Source organism: Corvus moneduloides, chromosome 8, assembly GCF_009650955.1.
Source record: "Corvus moneduloides isolate bCorMon1 chromosome 8, bCorMon1.pri, whole genome shotgun sequence".
Lineage (NCBI taxonomy): Eukaryota > Metazoa > Chordata > Aves > Passeriformes > Corvidae > Corvus > Corvus moneduloides.
This window is the reverse complement of record NC_045483.1, coordinates 2686885-2705497: the sequence shown is the minus strand read 5'-3', so window position 1 is coordinate 2705497 and position 18613 is coordinate 2686885. Positions and strand designations below refer to the sequence as shown.

The 18613-nt window shown below is 43.5% G+C and overlaps 1 protein-coding gene across 1 annotated transcript in view; it reads right to left on the bottom strand.

Moving 5' to 3' along the window:
* The window catches only part of C8H10orf90 (chromosome 8 C10orf90 homolog), a 58055-nt gene that overhangs the window by 34264 nt on the left and 5178 nt on the right, over positions 1 to 18613 (bottom strand). The gene's annotated exons all lie outside the window — the stretch shown is intronic.

Genomic DNA, 18613 nt, shown 5'->3' with positions numbered 1-18613 from the left:
AGGCTGGGCCAGCGGAGGTTTAGGTTGGATATTGGGGCAAATTTCTCCATCAACAGGGTTTTCAAGAATGGGAACAGGCTGCCTGGGGAAGTAGCAGTATCACCACGCCTGGAAGAGTTCAGAAATCTTCTGGATGTGGCACTTGGGGACGTGGGTTAGTGGTGACCTTGGCAGTGCAGGGGGAATGGGTGGACTCGATGATCTTAGAGAGCTTTTCCAACTTCAAGCATTGCATGATTGACACCCACAGTGACACCAGGCAGAGCTGGAATGACTTTAGACCACTGGCCCTGGCCCCATCCCCGGTTTTTGTCAGGAAAGTTGCATATTTTAGTCACTTACTGTTCATATGCTGACAAATCTCAAATGTGTGTCAGCACTTCTGGTCTTCCCTGCTTTGCTCCAAGCCCTGCTTGCTCTGCACTGGCCACATCCCCTGTCCCCTCTGAGCCACCAGCATCACCTCACAGTGAACTCCTCTGAACTTCCAGGAACCTCTAGTGCTTCCCTGAAAACGCCATAAAACAGCACTGCAGAACACAGACTGGTATGAAAAGAGGAAAACTTCACCACTTTACAAAAAAAAAAATTATCTTTTTTGTTGATCTTTGCCCAACATCCATGAGACCGGTGAGGGGAGTTGGGCTCCCTCCCATATCCATGGCAGCCAGGATCCCGGCATCACTCAAAAATTCCCCAAGATTTCCCAAATTCCCTGCTTAGCACCTGGGAGCTAAAGGACACTGATGGCTTGGCTGCAGGGTCAGGCATCAGAGCCATCACTCTGCTAACACAGGGTCTCACTTAAACATTTTTTCTTAAGGCCTTTTCTTCCTTCTATGTATTATTCTCACTGGAGGAAGTAATTCATACTTGATTCTGTTTAAAACATTAAAACTGTTTAAATTTCCTTGTGGCTTTTTAAATTCAAATACCTGCAGAAGCCTTGAGGAAAAGAAGTGTCATCATGAAAGATTCATCACCCTCCTTTCTCAGTAAAGGGCTGGGAGAGATCTGCATTCGCTCCCTCAGATCTGAGTCATCCAGAAAAACCATCCGGACATTACGGATACATCGGAGATGAAAGCCAAGCTGGAATGAACACTGGAACCAAACCCACGTCTTCTGGTCTCCTTCATGTGTCATAAAGGAAGGATATCATAGAATTGCAGAGCCTGGTGTCATCTAAAATAAGACTGAGCAGTGAAGGTAAAGTTCACATTCCTGCTATTAAAAGTAGAGACACGAATGCTGAGAATTCCACCGTTCATCAGAGTCCTTGCTGATATTACATTGACTTATGGGGAATTTACCAAAAAATGTTGTGTTTAGTCATTAGTGGAGAGAGTGATGCATTTCCAGAAAGCCTCGGCACAGGCACAGGGAATGGTTTGGGTTGGAAGGGACCTCAAGATCATCTTTTTCACCCCCTGCCACAGGCAGGGACACCTTCCACTGTCCCAGGTCGCTCCAAGCCCCATCCAACCTGGCCTTGGACACTTCCAAGGATCCAGGGGCAGCCACAGCTTCTCTTGCTGTCCTTCACAGACATTCTGCTGAGCCTCCAGAAGTGATGTTAAATTCAAGGGAGAGGGGAGGGGTTACATTAACAATCTCTGCAGGATTTCAGCAACCTTGGTGTATGGCCGGGCAGGAATTTTCACCAGGATGTTTAAGGAGCACAGGGTGCCATCCTGAGAGCTGGGACGCACCTAAAAACCACACAGGACCTGCTCATCAAGGGAGGATGACAGAAGGACGCTCCCTCAGTCCTCCTAGAGCATCTTTGCTGCACTTACAAAAGTCGCCTGCACATCGTGACAACAGGGGTCAAACAGCGATGTGGGCTCAAAGGAGGGCAAAGCAGCTGCCAGCTCTTTACTTCAAACCTTTCTTGTCATGAAAAAAGCCAAACCAACACAAACAAGCACTTTACCACAAAAGCAAGCACTCAAACACAGTGGCACCAAATGATGGTGTTTTAAGGCTGCTTTGTGGGGAAGGCTTTCAAATCAGAGCGAGCCTAACAGCCTGAAATCATTTCAGCCTGAACAGGATTCATTGTGTAAACAAAATAGAAAAATGTGTTTTATTTTTTTTTAAGATGTCAGGATGGATTTTCTTCTGTTACAAGTGAGATTTGATAAGTGAATTATCTCTCCCTGCTTGCACACCTTGGGGCTGTGCTGGCTGCCTGCGGAGATGATTACAGGATCCACCATGGAAGGGACAAATGAGTCCTGGTCTGCTATCAAAGAGCCACAAGTCATAGATCTCTCATTATCCATGCCATTAGAAGCAAGGGGGCTCATCAGGGGGCTAGAAAGAGCACAGGAATTATATCTTCAAACCCATGCACAAGAGAAAAAAAATGGTGTTTTCATTAGGCATTGATATTATTCTTTATCCTCCCTTAATAATATAAAGAGAGGAATCACCCCCAGCACATCCATCACACACAGAGACAAAATGAAGAAAATTCTTCCCTTTCTCCCTTTTCCCTTTGTCCTCCAAGTTTTCTTTCTTTTTCCCTTCTTGTTGTTTTAATTTTCAGTCATGTGCTGTCGGGCAATCCAATGTTGTCCACACATCTCACCATGATTCTGAGACATAGACACATTTCTATAATTCGGACACATTTTTCTAAGAGGATTCGGCAAAGCAGTGAGAGATGGTGCATGAACAACAAAAAACACCCCCAAACTCTCCTCCTGAGAGAAGGAATCCTCTCTAGGAAATCCTGGAAAATTCAGATTCCTGTATGAGGTGCCCTCTGCTCACACCAAGGGACGTGATGCCTTTGGTTTCTTGACAAAGTTCCTGTTTGGTGGCCATTTTATTCCTTTGGAAAACTGCTGCTATTTCTTTAAGCAAGCCCTCGAGTGGGGTCAGGAATTCCAGGAAGGGGTTTTGCCCTGGAGGTGACATTTGGGACCACGTGGGAACAGGAAGATCAGTGGGAATTAGCGGGAGATGAAGGGCTGAGAGGCTCTGGAAGTGTCACAGGCCTGGCATGGGAGGCAGGAGAGGGGGAAAAACCAAAAGCAAAGCACTCATTGAGGCTGTTTCACGTAAGAAATCTGTAGCACTGACTTTTGGGTTAGGCCAACCTGAATAAATACATTCAATATTTCAACACGAACACCGGATGTGCCAGAGGTTTGTAGAGAAAAGAAGGTGACCAGGAGATAGAGACAAAGAAAGGAGGCGAGTCCAAGCAACATCAATGCCTAATTTTTACTAATTTTAAGGAATTCTGAAGACAATTCCTGGTTCAGAGCCTCACACAGAGATTCATTAGTACCCACTGCCACATTATTTGGTTTATTGACCGCTGAGCACCCAATATCCTCTCAAAATAAAGGTGTAATTAACAGAAACATTCCATAAAGAGCTGATGGAAGGGTTCCTTCGCCCCTCTCAGAGTCCCCTTCACAACATGGCATTAAGACACCCCCATTTTAGGGACCATATCCATTTCTGGAAGTTCAGGAATGCTTGAGCCAGCCAGAAAATTCCTAAGTGACTATAAACATGACAAGCACAACGTATAAGCAAACAAAGGCAAAGCAGCTCTGCAGCCAAAAAACTATATTTATGAAGAGTTATTTTAGTGTTATTATGAGTATTTATGTAAAGGTCATAACATGCAGAGAATTTGATGGCACAAATGGAGTCTGTAAATAAAAATTCCACCCGTGTTGCTCAGAACTGGTAGCAATTACAAAATGTACACAATTGCCCAGAGCTGCTTGTGCATAATAAGAGCTCAAGGTTTTTGTGTGGCCTCCCAAGTCAGTATTTCTTACATTTCCCTGCTTTTGAAAGAGAAGAAACTCAGAGAGGACAAATGCACCGCCTGTTATGCATTTTATGGCTCAGTATATATCCTGCTGCAGGGATTTTTTCGGGATGCTTTGGCTTAACAATGGTATTTATTGATTTTTTTTTTTTTTCTTTTAATACTCTTAATACAGCAGTGACTCCAGAAAATGATGTGTGCCGTGGGTACAGATGGCTTTGTGGAGGCATCAAAGGAGTGATTCCAGCCCACACCTCTATCCCTCCTATTTGGTTTCCAAAACAAAGAAACAGGATGTTCACGAGCCCAATTTGACACTGAACGATTTGTACAACAAAACAAAACTTGCTGAAGCTCCAGCCACGCCACATTTAATACAGACTTTTCATGTTACTTTTGTACAATAGAAGCACTCATTTTTTGTGTAATACTTGGGATTAATTCTTTCTTTCTGGGAAGTCTTTCACATTAACTGCTGTGATTACAGCCATCACAAACTGCTTGAGAATAGGGGATGCAGGAGGCTAAAACCAAGATAAAAAAAAAATCAGCTTTCACAGGATAAAACCACAATAGCCAAGATTTAAATAACTATGAGGCCTCAAAAGTTCCGTTTCTAAGTCGCTGGTGTGATCACAAATAGTTTTATCTTGTATAATTTAAGAATATTTTGCAGCTCCCTCTAATTTATTTCCGTTACCACGGACTTGCCTCTATTCTAAATCTAACAGCTCTTCACACAGCTGAACTTTGCAGTTATTCTATCAGATAAAACTTTTTGGTTGGTGAATTATTACCTGAATTTGCCTTCGGAAGGGAAAGCAGAAAAACAAACCTCTATTCACAACGTGCTTTTACTATACACCCACGCTTTGCTGGATCTTGAAATTGCCCTTTTTGGGTTCCATTGCAACAGGTGGAGAAATACAGAGAGAGATTAAATAACAGAGATTAAATAAGAAATGTTGTCATATGACCATAAAACCTGGTGGCTGTTGGTTTTATCACCAGATTCAGCAGAAGACAATTGGCCATCCCCTTTTTTCTTTTTTTTAATCACTCAGGGTTTTAGCTCTGAAACAGTGCAGAAAAGCCTGGAATCGCTGATTAAATGCTAAAGCCCTCAAACCCCTAACTTCTGGCAGCTTTTTGGGATGAAATGGGGAGTTCTCTCCAGCTTTCTTTTGGCTGTGGATGTCACCTGGATGAGAAGGAGCAAGGCTGGGGCTGTCAGCACCCAGCCCAGGCAGCCGTGGCTGCTTTTCCAAGGAGCCATCAGCTGCTGCCTAGCAACCACCCAAACCTGGTGGCTGTTTGTGTATTCCAGCAAAACTCAGCTCAGATCCCAAATTATTGCATTCAACAATAATTGCATTCAACATCAGAGCTGCAACAGATGGATGAGAAAACGCATTTTCCTGTAATTCCTCGTTCTCCAAGGCTGTGCTTGTAAAACACACACGCACCCCCCCAAGAAATTCAACACCAGGCCAATCAGAAAAATATTTCAATATGTGAATAGTTATTGTTGGTAATAGTTGTCCTTTAAGAGCCACTTCCATGAATAAAGTAATTCATATACTTTCATATTTTAATTATGACATCGCTAAGAGTGGCATAGGAACAAACTTAAAGGGCTGTGTTCTCCTGGGCTTGACACAAATTTCCCTGCAAAAAAGTTGTCCCTGTGGTTTAGAAGTCCTGGTTTTTTCCTAATTTTTATCTACTGTATCTACAGTAGATTAAAGTAAGGAAAGTAAGGAAAAAAAACCCCAACCAACAAAAATAAAGCACAACCCTTTTGCACTGTGCTCTTTACTTGGATCACATTTTTAGCCTGATTTCCAAAAGGAATTTGATTTATACCCTATCCTTCTTTACGTCCAGCCTGGGGCTTTAGAGGTTGTGGCCTCTTTCAAGCAACTTGACAGCGGGGTCGATAGCTGATCTCACAACAAGCTGACCACAAAAATCAATGGTTTTGTGGGAAGGAAAGGCTACCAGGTCATCCCTGTTTGATCCATGGACACATTTCCCAGTCAGGCAGGGCACACCCCTTGTCCTAGGAGCAAGGAGGAGGCACAGGGGGCAGATGGGAAAGGAGACATGGAGAGGAGTGAGGAACAATATTTGGGTCTGGGCTCATGGGCTCTGTCAGCTCTGCTGCTCATGAAACGGCCTTTTTCTTGTTAGCCTGGATTTTCCATTTCACATTTTTGCTTTCACTGTCTAAAAAAATATGGAAATCTCATAGGAAGATTATGGAAATTGAGGGGCTTGGAGAAAAGTGAAGTGCTGGAGGCCAATCTGATAATGCCACAGCTGCTTGACCCCAGTACTGTGATACCTTGGGCATGATCATGTACAACATCTGTCCTGTCTAAAGTCACAGAGCAAGGCCCTGCTGGAGCCGTCACCTTCCTAAATGTGACAGACTCAGCATCAGACTCCCAGATTTTACTGCAGAGAATGCCTGCAATAATGCAGTGAGAAGTGATAACTGAACAGCTCAGAACAACCAAATGCTGAGACAATTCTCCATCCAAGGCAAATGAGGTGGCTGGGGATGGCTGCCACCAGCACCACTTTGTTTGTCCTGGAGTTGTTCCTTTCCACGACAATCTCTGATCCAGAGCCAACACACAAGCCATTAAATAACCCAGCCAAATTTCCCCAGCCAAATCCTGGCCCTTCCCAATTCCAGCCTTTCCAGTGGGTGCTTTGGGATGAGAATTGATCCCAAACGCCTCCTCAGGGCCACCAGTTACAGGACACAGACTTTGCTGAATGCACTTTGAGAAACCTCTTGGGCCACTATTGATATTCCCTGTACCCTCGAGTGCCATCAAACCCTGCAGCTGGAAGCTGGGAAATGACCTGTGGGACAGGGCTGAGCCTTTTCAGCCTCAACAAGCAGCACTCTGAGCTCCCAGCCCGGTGCTGGTCACACCAAAGCTCAGGCAGGACGTGACCAGGTCGTGTTCTGCCCAAAGTCAAGGGCAGGAAAGTTCAGGTGGAATGTTCTTCTGGGAAAGCTGCAGCTGGGAATGGGGATATGAAACTGTACAGCCAATCCCCAGCGCTGCAGCCCTCAGGCAAACTGAGTGCACCCTTTCTCCTCCTTTCTGCACCTATATCTTCTTTTTATCCCGATTTTCTTGGACCAATAGGCTCAGGTAGATCTCTCTAGTGGATTAGTTCCAGTTACTTTGGTTAATTTGCAATTTTAGTTTGATAGGTTTTTTTGTTTGGTTGGTTTTTGGGGTTTTTTTAAGGATGAGATGTGGTTTTGTCTGTTTTGTTTGTTGGTTTGGTTTTTTTTGTTTGTAATGGACCTTTTTTTACATCCATTCCAAAAAGTTACCTTGGTGGCTCTTATATCCCAAGGGAAAACAGAGAAAAGCCTGGTCTTTGCTAGGACAAGTTTAAATGTGTGCTGGGAGCACTCCAGCAGCTGGCCCACCCTGAGGAGGAAAACAAGCCAGTTTTATTTCAAACCCTGCACCATGGAGCTCAGTGATCCTGAATTCTCTCTCCCCAAATGCAGCCAGGAAATCTGGACAGTGGGATGCTAAACAGCTGTGGACACACAGGGGTTTAATCTAGAGAGCACTGCATTACACAAGGGAGTTGAGGCAAAAAGGCCAATATTTACCACACGAGTATTTACTGTAAATTAAATCCAACCAGCAGCAGACAACTGGAGAGACAAACCCTGCAGGGATACCTGCAAGGGCACTGGGTTAAAATTTTGTCCTCTTTAAAGAGATTAAACCCCAGGTTTTTAGAATTTTTCCCCTTTTAAAGAGCAAAAAAATTTAAAACATACTCAGAAGTGTGTGCACTTTTTGGTGCTTAGCGGGATAAAGTTCACCTATGATGTAAAAAAAAAAAAAACAAACCCCAAAACCCAAAACTTCCAGCAAGTCAGTCATTTATTTTAAATAAAAAGGCAAAAATATTTCTCATAACCTAAACTGAAAGTATTATTTTGGAGTATGTGTCTGGTCTATGTCACATTGATTAAAAACCATCTTATTACTCAAATGTAGCACTGCCTTATAGTTAGAGGAATGTTGGGATTACCACCTTGGCCAGAAACTTAATGCTGATAAATCTATAAATTTAGATTTATGTACTTCATTCAACAGTTAAGGAAAGTTCATTAACTCAAAATTAGGTGGATTTCTCTAATTTATAACGGTCTTTTTATAGCTAAATAAAGTCCTGAAATGAGCACAAAATGTTTCTGTACCTTGGGTGTACATTGGTGTTTCTGGCTGTGTATTGTGATACTACTAGGATTTTCCCAGGATTTCCTAGGTAGAGGGTGTGGGGGGTTTATTGGGTTTTGGGGGTTTTTTGGTGGTTTGGGTTTATTTTTTTCCCCCCAGAGAGCAGTTCCAGCTTAGTTCCCTGTTGCCTTTTGAAAAGCAGTAGCTAAATCAAGGTGTTATTGATTTCCTTGCAAACAAACAACTAAAAGTTCCACCAGCTCCAAACCTTATTCTTCCCAATCCTCTCCTTACCTAACAAAGCTTCCAGGTCGTGGTTACTCATTGGCAGAGCTGGATTAAGATGTGGTACATGCTAACCCCAAATTACTCTAACCTCGCTCTCAGATTCCTGGAAAAAACTCCTCCTCCTTTTGGGACACAACTCCAAGGCTGGGTCAAAACTAGTAGAGAAAGAAGCAGAGAAAGGAGCCTATTTGGTGTGAAGTAATGCTGTAATAAAATCCAATACTTCCCTGAAGGAGTTTGCAATACCTGCACCTACAGCAGGTTACGATAACAGCCTCTGCTTTGTGGGGAGAAATAAACAGCTTTATGTTCCTGACCTCCAGCACTCATAGCTGTGAAATCAGAGTGCAATTGGAGTTATTTGCTGCTTTTTAGACATTCCTTTCTCTTCCCTGGTGCTGAAAGGCCTGGCTGAAGGCAGCTTATACTAGATTAGGCTTCCAACACCTTCATGCATTATAGACTCCAAAGACATTTCCCCCCTCTCAGAAGGGGAAAGCGTTGAGTCATTTCTTTTAAATATCTGATGCAGGTTATTGCTCACAAAATGAAAGAGCTGTTGTTCCAGGCTGGGCTCAGGGATGCTCCATGTCCACCCGCAGCTTCCACAACCCCCCAGGACTCAGCTCCCAGCTTCCCCTCCTGCCCTGCTCACCCTTCCCTGGCTTAACTGAGCCAGGTCTGAGCAGCTTATCCGAGATCCCAACGTGGATCAGCGGGAGCTCATCGGCTGCAGCCGTGTGCCAGCAATAATTACGGTCTCAAACGCGAGCGCCTGGTGGGAAGGGATTGGCATTCGTGGAGTCCCTCTCATGGAGAAACAACCCTCGTGCTACAGGAGAGGATAATTTGGCAGTTCCAGTCCCAGTGGCTCAGAGACATAAAATCCAGCCTCATCAATGTGTAAGATTAGAAGTAATTAGCCCCTCTATGGTAAAGTCATCGCTCGGAGCTCGGCGCCATCTGGGGACTTTGTGTAACGGTGCCTCAGGGACAAGTAAGATGGGACCTTTGACTTCTGTGATTTGGAAGGGGCTGAGACCTAATTAAATCTGCAAAGATGCTGTAACTGCATTAAAAGGGATTTTTAAATATGAGCTATATTCCCTTTCACCAAACAAACTAGGTGTATTCCACTCTGGAACAGGGAGAGAATTAATCAAGGGACAGCAAGCCAACAGCTGCTGTGCGGCTGCCAAAGAGAAGATGATACAGGATTATACAGAACTGAAGAACATTTAATAAGAAATGAGGGATATTTACAAGAATTGAAGAATATTTAACAGGTTTTTTTGAAGGATGAGGTTTTATTCAGCTGTGGTGAAAACCAAGCACTTAACCCTCATTGTAAATCCAAGAGAATGTGGGGTTTTTAAAATGTGTTTCTCCAAATGCTTAGCTTATAATAAACACTGATTGCTTTACATAAATAAAAGCTAATTCTCTTGTAAAAAAATAATATATAATTTACTTTTTCACTGATTAAAAAAACCAACTTGCAGCTTTTCAAAGAGGGGTGCACAGAGCTATTATATTTCTGCCACCAAGTTCCACAAAGCACTTCCCATCTTCCTTTTCCTTAAAAAGGCTTGGCACTTTGTACTGGGGAAAGGAAAGATTTTAAGTTCTCTGCTCAGCAATGACTGCCTCGTTTATATGATCTATCTTCTCCCAAGGATAAAAAAATTTCACTGTATGATATTAACATTTTTCTACCATAACTCAGCCCTCTGCCTTTTGTCAGTGCAGAACTGGATCCTCAAAGCCTGGAAGGTGAGTGGCAAAGTATTCTAAGGGCATGAACTCAGAGTGGGACAAGAGAAACATCCTGATGGCAAAGAGAAAACAGCACTGGGATGACACAGGGACGTTTAGACACTTCATCATTCTGCCTAGAAAAGATTAATTAAACAGCATCAAACTCATGTGGAGGCAGGTCAGTGCTGAGAGAAGTCACCATTTAGCCAAAAATCTTCAATATTATGTTTTTCCCTAAAGTCTTCGAAGCAATTTGATCTTTGCATTTATGATGGTGGTAGGACTATAGTCATTTCTCTTATGAAAGAACCACCCTCAGCCATTCCTGAGTGAATTCTGAGTTATTTATACTGAAGTTATCCATTGTTTGGATTGCCTATAAAACTGTGAACTCAGTAATGTTTGAGCCAAACTTGGTGAAAGGTTATCAACCCAAACCTATAAATACATTATCCCACACAACACATCCACCGTCAGCAGGATGACTAAAAACCTGTTCTTAGCATGATCCCAAAGATGATTCACTCAGCAAACATACCCCCTTACAAACCCCAAAATAAAGAGATCGCCCTGTCACCTCCCTGGGGATGCGGTTTTGAGTTAATCATACAGAGATTTGTTTCATGGAATCATGGAAAGGCTGGGGTTGGAAGGGACCTTAAATCTCATTCCATTCCACCTTCCACTATCCCAGGCTGCTCCAAGCCCCATCCAACCTGGCCTTGGGGACACTTCCAGGGATCCAGGGGCAGCCACAGCTGCTCTGAGCTATGCACTGAGTAACTCAAACACTGCTGGGCTGTGGAAATCAATCCCTCATCACAGTCATGGCTGAATGGATCTGTGCTCTCCTTGAATTCCAGTACACACATGGAATGGTTTCCCCTCTGCCCCATATGGGCAGATCCAGGTGTCATTCCTGTGGATATCCATCCCTGAATAACACAGCTCCAGCAGCAGCTGTGTGGAAAAGCTCTGTGGGCTCTTCCTTTACAAGAACAGAAAATTTAACCAGTGACTGTGTTTTTGGTAGAGAAGCTTGATGAGCTTGATGGCTGCTCAATCACCGTGAGAAAAATCAACAGCAATCAAAGTGCTCTGGTATTTCAAACCTTCAAGTGACCTTTCAAGAGGATTTCAGTTTGAAAATACAATATGAGGAAAAGCTATGGATTTGGGAATTCATCTTATAGCCAAAGCCTTTGCTAAATGTCTCGTGCTAGAAATGTAGAATAAACAGCAGTGGGGATCAAAGGTAGGGGAAAAAAATGAAGAAAAAGGTGTGTGGGTGCCCAGATTTCATATATTATATAATTACAGAAATAATTATATAATATATAATTATTTGTCTTCAAGTGTGGGTGTTGGAAATAGCCCTCAGCTTTCAGAAGGAGAGCAATCCCACTTAGACAAACTGGGAAAGATGAGGGGGACACAGGAAACAAAAGAAAAACCCTCACAGAAAATATAGTCCCACTCTGATGGCACAGTCCCTGTGCAGGAAAATGCAATGGAGAGAAGGAAAATAGAGAATTTTACTGGGAAGGCCCTGGGGACTGAGGAAGAGGCGACAAAGAAAGCCTGGCTCCATCCACCCCAGAATAGAACAGCATCCTTTATACTTTTAAAGTTGAGTTTTCATTATATTTTTTGTTGGGTTTTTGTGGTTTTTTTTCCCCCCTAACTAAAAGCTGGCTATAAAAGCCTCCCTATTTTTGGACAGAATGGCGAGAGAAAATCTCAGGTTAAAAAAAAAATAATTGCAAAGAACAGTGAAGACAAGGGAAGCTGCATTTGTACCTGGAGCTTAAAAATAGGAACTGAAATAACACAAAATGTGTGAGTTTGAATAAGAACACACAGCCCAGAAGTGCTGAGTAATCCAGAGTGCTGCTTCCTTTTCAAAAAGGGATCTTGATATCACAGGCATCTCAAAATTAGGATGGGATTAAATACATCAAAGGATGAGGTGAGAAAAAGTAAACCCAGTGTAAATCACCTAGAAATGAATGAAGACCAGGGTGACAAAGGAGCAGAGCCAGAAATCAAAGAAAATATAAATAAATAAAATACAGCACCGCCTCCACATCTCCCTAAACTCATCCTAGGACTCTAGGAACTGATATTTTCTCAGAATGGTCCTGAAAGGAGAACATTGCTGCAAAATATTGACACCAAATAAGTGGGGAGTCGTCAGCAGGTCAAAAAAGAAGTAATAGGGTAGAGATGCACTAAAATCACAAATTCAGAAGATGAACAGGAAGAGGTATGGGGAGATGTGAAGCTCCTGGGTAGACGCATGCACATTAAAATAGAGATTTTCTGCACAGAGTGTAATTAAACCTCGAACCTCAATGACCATAACCAGGATAATGAAGTAACTGACAATCCACAACAAAATTCTACCCTTCCCAAGGAGTAAATTGATCAAATCACTCCATCACACCGTTATTTTAATGTGTATAAATTGCAAAGACCACAACAGAAGGAGTCCATAGCTGCAGCCCTCTATGATGTATTTTTACAGAGCAATCCTCTAAATTAACAAAACAGAACCAAGTTTAGAGGTTCCCCTTCACGCTCATTTAAGCCAAAGCAACATACACTGGGCTGAGGAGGAAATGTCTGCTCTAAAATAAAAATTAAGTTGTTTATTGAAACACAAAGCAGCACATTCAAGGCTTTTGCTCATCCCGTGTTACAGGAGGATATTTTAGAGGGCAAGGTCATAAGTTTAATATTCCTTATTGATGCTGGGAAGCAATGACAGATTTATTGTAAAGATTTGTCAGCAGCAGCAGTGAGGTCACTGTGCCCCAATAAACAGAAAATGTTCATTTACCTGTAACTCTACTCCAGTTAAACACTTCCTTACCCAACCCTTTGGCTGGACAAAACATGTATTTACCATATAAAGCTCGAATTCTGCATCAATATTCAGCTAATTGGAGGTTTGCTGTCATTAATTTAGATAATATACATTCATTTCACATAAATAGCTTCTAGCAGCTTCTTTAATTTAACCTTTCTTTTGGCCTCCTTTATTCACTGTCACACAACCAGCAATTGAGAGCTCACAAATGACCTCCTGTGCCACAGCCCTGCCATAACAATCAATGGGAGGAATTTCATAAAACAGATTAAATTCTACAGCATTGGCTGTGATGAATTAGTAGAATTTGTTCCCTGCAGCTGCTCAGAGTTCATCTTTGATTTTTAGCTGAGTTTTGGAAAGAGTAAACCAGGGACACATTGTAGTTTTGTCACCTCCATGGCTGGAATGGAACTAGAGCCACAGCATCCGCAGAAGCAAAACTTTTAAAGATTTTTTTGCCTTTTATCTCCCTTATGTCTCTGCTTAAAACAATGTCTGAGGAGGGACTTCCCATGACAAAGTGTTTCTGTAGAAATTTTGAGATTATTACAATTATTCTGTAATGATGATAGCTTCTGCCTGCTGTCACACCACATCACAATGAAGCAGAGCTGAGGATCATTTTCCCACAAAGCTTCAAAGGTGGCAAATGATCCCAAGGTAAAAAACGAGCTCCAGCACAGCAAATCACCCAGTGTGTTTTGTTCAACACTAAATTATTATTCACCATTTAAATTAAGGATTGCAAAGGAAATTCATCCCGAGCCTTTTCCATTTCCCTCATACTCACAATTTGGCTAATGAACCAAGAAAGCAATTAGTGAAACATCTCAATTTATAGCAGGTTGAGGTAATCTCTAGCCAGGGCACAGTTAAAATTCCTGCACTGTGAAAAGGAGATTTTCATCTCCTGGAGCAGCTCTGGGGAGTTAATGAGCCCTCCTAATACAGAGCACCAGCAATGGCACAATCTGTCATTTGTGGCTGTCCCTGCATCCCTGGAAGCGTCCAAGGCCAGGCTGGATGGGGCTTGGAGCAGCCTGGGATAGTGGAAGGTGTCCCTGCCCATGGATGAGCTTTAAGGTCCCTTCCAGCCCTGCGAGCACAGCAGGGATGTCCACAAGACACAGAATTTTTCTGAGGCTTTTATCCCATGCAGCTCAGTTAAACACCCACATGACATCGAGGAGCAACCCATCCAAGACTCCACAGCACTCTAAGGTGTGCATTTCCCAGCTCCCCAGGTTTAGAGGGATTTCATTTCCATGGGAGAGCACTTCCATGGATGATCCTCTGCTGATCTTCCTCTCCATCAGCCTGTGCCATCCCAATGGGAAAAGGGGAGAAGCAGAGAAGGGAAGCACTTACATGGGAAGTGGAGCCTGCCTGACTCCTGCACAGTTAATGAGCTCCAGAGTTGGATACGATTCAGGAATTGCACATGGACATGCTCAGATCACTACAAAAGTGCAAGAAATAATTCAACCCACCCAAACATTATTGAGCTTTAACCAATGGATGACTCAGGAAAGAAACCAGGGGGTGTGAACAGCTTAATGCAAGCAACTTTTCAGCACACAAAAATAGGGAATAAGGAAAACAAGGCTGCATAAGGAACAGGATACAGGATGGAAAGTAGAGTGGCAATAACATAACTTAGTGGGGTGCTGCAGTATTTTGCCTAGTAACAATTTGTGCCTGTAAAATTTTAAGGGGACCTAAGCTGATTAGGTACATTTGTTATTTTAAGACCTTATGATAAGACTTGTGATAGATACTCCTATAGCAAGGATTTGGGAATGGGCAACAAACACGGGAAGGGTTTTGCTCTGTTTTTTTTAAAATTCAGTGCATCAATAACCACAACTTAGCTAAAAAAATAAATGCTTAATTGAAATTCAACCAAAAGCTCCCCTGAGGCTTGGGCTCAGTTGGATGCTGGGTGGGAAAACCAGCCTCTCCCTTTTCCTTAGAATAGCAAGGAAAAAGGAGAATGAACTTGACTTTATTTACAGCAATGGTAATCTTAGGAGAAGCATGAGCCTGGGTAATTGAGTCGGGAAGAGGAGTGGAAGTCTCCTGTGACAGCCTGTAACTGTCAGAGTTCCAGTCAAACGCAGCAGACACGGATTCAAGTCATATTTGGAATGCCTGGATAGTGCCTGGATCAAACCTGGCCTCCAGACCTCTGGAGAGCTGCTCCTCACTGCAGCTTGGTCCTTCCACTCTGACACAGAGAACATTAACCTGAAAACTGCACAGCTACTTCTCAACTTGATGCTGACAACATTTCACACAGAACTGCATCAAAAATTCCATCCCCTTAGCAACTGGGAGATTCCTGCTTGAAGCAGAGATGGGAAGGACAGGGCTTTGGGAATGTTAGAGGCAGGCAAGGATTCTGTGGGTGTGAAATTGTTGGCAATTATGTCTGATCACTGGCTGCACATGTTTTTGCTGAATGTGTTCAGATGTACTGGAGAAATTGGCCTGAAGTATTTACTGAATTCTGGGAGGCCTGATTAAAATAAACTGTTCAAGACACTTGTACTGCACAGAGACTCTGGAGGCCAGGGAGAGCTCTGGACGTGTCAGACACCACAACAACAACAAATTAAAGAAAGGAATTGGCTCAGGAAATATTACTGCTGTTCCTGAAAACAAGCTAAAGTGCAGTTGCTACCTGAGGAGCACAAAGGGAAAGAGAAAGAACACGAGAAGCAATAAAGTGGAATTTGGATGTGGCAGAGAGGCTCGCTGTAGATAAATGAGACACCAAAAATGAGCACCAGTGGTTAAGAACAAATTATTCCATGGTGTCCTGCCATGCCCATCGAGGCTGGAAAGGCAGTCCTGGGATGAGAGAAAACACCCCTTCCTTTACTCTTCCCTGTAGAAGACTAGGTTCCCTGTTGCCAGACCCAGGGCAAGGCTCCATTTACCAGGCTGGAAACACAGGCAGAAGCACAGGTTTCCTTGCAGCTCACTGCTCAGGTTTCTCCCCTCTGGACCTCTCTGACCTTTCTGCTCCCCAGGCTGGACAGGCTCCTGGAAAGAGCCACCAAAACAGCTCTTTCAGTTTGCACAAGCCACAAACCCCACATCCAGCCCTCTTTTCTTGGAGGCTTCCACGAGCCTTCCCGGAGCAGCGCATTTGATCAGGGAGAGGTTCACAGGGAAAGACAATTTGGGAGTGGAATTATTCCCAGTCAGGCACTGCAGGAATCACAGAATCCTCAAATGGTTTGGGTTGGAAAGGGCCTCATTCCACCCCTGCCACAAGCAGGGACACCTTCCCTAATCCAATGGTCCAGAATTGTGATCCCACCCTGCTGCATCCACCGCTTCCAGTGCCACCCCCACAGGGGGAGAGCAGCAGCAGCACGAGTGGGGCCCTTCTCACAGCCCCCCAGTGAGCCCTGAGCAGGAGAAGATCCCCTGGTTTCATGGAAGAGAGCTCTGAGACCCATTTCCAAGCCCTTTTATCTTCCCACCTGCAGGAGAACAGGACCTGCAGTGGTGTTTGGCTCCCGCATCCTCCTCCCACAGACAGCAACCAAACGAGCCCGTGTTTCCCACAGGAGAGAAGAGCAAGGAAGCTGTTTCTGATCACTCAGCTGCTGGGGGAAGGTTTGTGTGCTGCCCAGGGAGGGTTTGGTTTTGGGCAGCTCAGCAGTGCTCAAATTGCCATCAACCACGCAGGGGAGCCCAAAGACCAGTGTGGACCCCGGGCCAAAATCCTGCTCTCCTGCCTCCAGAGAGGATGCAAAAAGAAGATGAAGTCTTATTTAATGATCTCCTGGTGCCACTGTGAATGTGGGTACCAAGGTGATGCAGAAGTGTGGCTGTGTTAGGGGTGACTCCCCAGGCCACAGCTGAATTTCGTGTTTAAGGCAAAGCCTGAGCTCTTTGGATGAGGAACAGATCATTTTCCCAAACATAAAAACACTTCTTTGAGCACAGAAGCATTTTCTGCTACCTTACCCATAAACTCCAGATTAATCTGCTGTTCTAAAGTGTTTATAGGTAATACCATGAGAGTTTCCTTTTGAAGAGTTTTATGTTACAGCTAAATTGCTGGCTTGTATTCCAAAATCTCAGCTGCGAGATCCAACAGATTTTGGGGGGTCTGCAGGATTGATGTGCTCAATTTCTGCCTCTCAGACTCTCCTATCTGCTTTTTTTCAGTCATCCTGCTGTAAGGCATTTCTCCAGGAAGGTGATTTTCCTTCCTGTTCACCATATCTCTGGCAGAAAATGCATTTTAGTGAACTAATTAAGTAGAGTTGGATTGTACATCAAATATCAGTAATAATATCAGGCACTAACGCTCTGTCTGCTGTGAGAACAGGTTGCAATACACATTGTACCTGTAATACATCACTGGGATAATGATTTGATGCATCTGTGCTGTTAAATCCTCCCTTGGCAGAGTGACCAGCAAGCAAAAGACTCTGGAAATATTTATGGGAAAGAGGATAATGTAGTGGTGGAGGAAAGGATCCTCCTCCATGTGCTGTCCTTCCCTGGACTTCTCCTCCCAGCCACATTCCCACAGCTTGTGTGAGGTTGTATCCCCACCTTCCTCCTCCTCCTTTTCTGACCCTCCAGAGTATGAGCAACTCTCCTTTTCTGTATTCTACTTACTAATTATTATTAATTAAACTCCTGTGCTATTGAAATTTAGTGTATCCCAGAAAAACCTGAGCTAAACCAGCTTATGTTTTTAAATATCCTTTTCCCCTCCCAAAGGATTCCAGAGTCCTTCACAAGCTACAACCACAGAATGATTAAAACTAGAGCCTCCCTTGAGTTCAATTTTAATTCCATGAGAGTTAATTTATTTGAGTAGAACACACTGATAACTTGCCCTCACTTCCCATTTCTGTGGAATAAAGAGGCAGATCTTAGCTAAGCAAAACAATGTCCCCGGGAGAGGAAATTCTTGAGATGCTCCAAATGCAGCACCTGTAGCTGGTGTTTCTTCTCAAGTGAAGAGAAGTAAAAGAGGATATTTTTTTGTGAACAAAGTTCACAGAACACTTTTGGAGAGTGCCAAACCTAATTCCTTGTTCATCAAGCTGTGATCTCCCCCAAATCCAGGATACTGACAGCTCTTAATGACCCACTCATCCTCTTATGTCCATAACTCCCCAAAAGTAGCCATGAAAAGAAACAAAAAGTATTAAGTATAATAAAAACATAAAGTGCAATAATGGACTCCCATAAATTGTCAGTGCCCAGGTTCATTTGGGCACTGGGGGATGGAAGCACAAGGCTCACATCCATCTCCATTAATATTTTCAGCCAAAGGTTGAAGAACAGTAAAACAAACTAAGCTGTCAGAGAAAATACATATTAGCATTTAGATTAACAGTTATTATCTCCATTTCCCATCAGCAGCCAACAGCGAAATATGTGATGATGGCTCTAGATATTTTTTCAGAAAGGTTAAGGGGTCGCTGGATTCAAAGCGCTGGGAAAGACTGGCCTGGGAGATAAATGGCCTGGCCCTGGCATGTGCTGTGCATCCTCAGTACATCTGGACTCTGGATGGAATTAAAATTCACACTGCAGCAGCAATTAAAAGACAGAAGTAGGTCAGGAGCTGTTGTTCAAGGCAATGTGCAGACAAGGAAAGAAAGGAAAAAACCC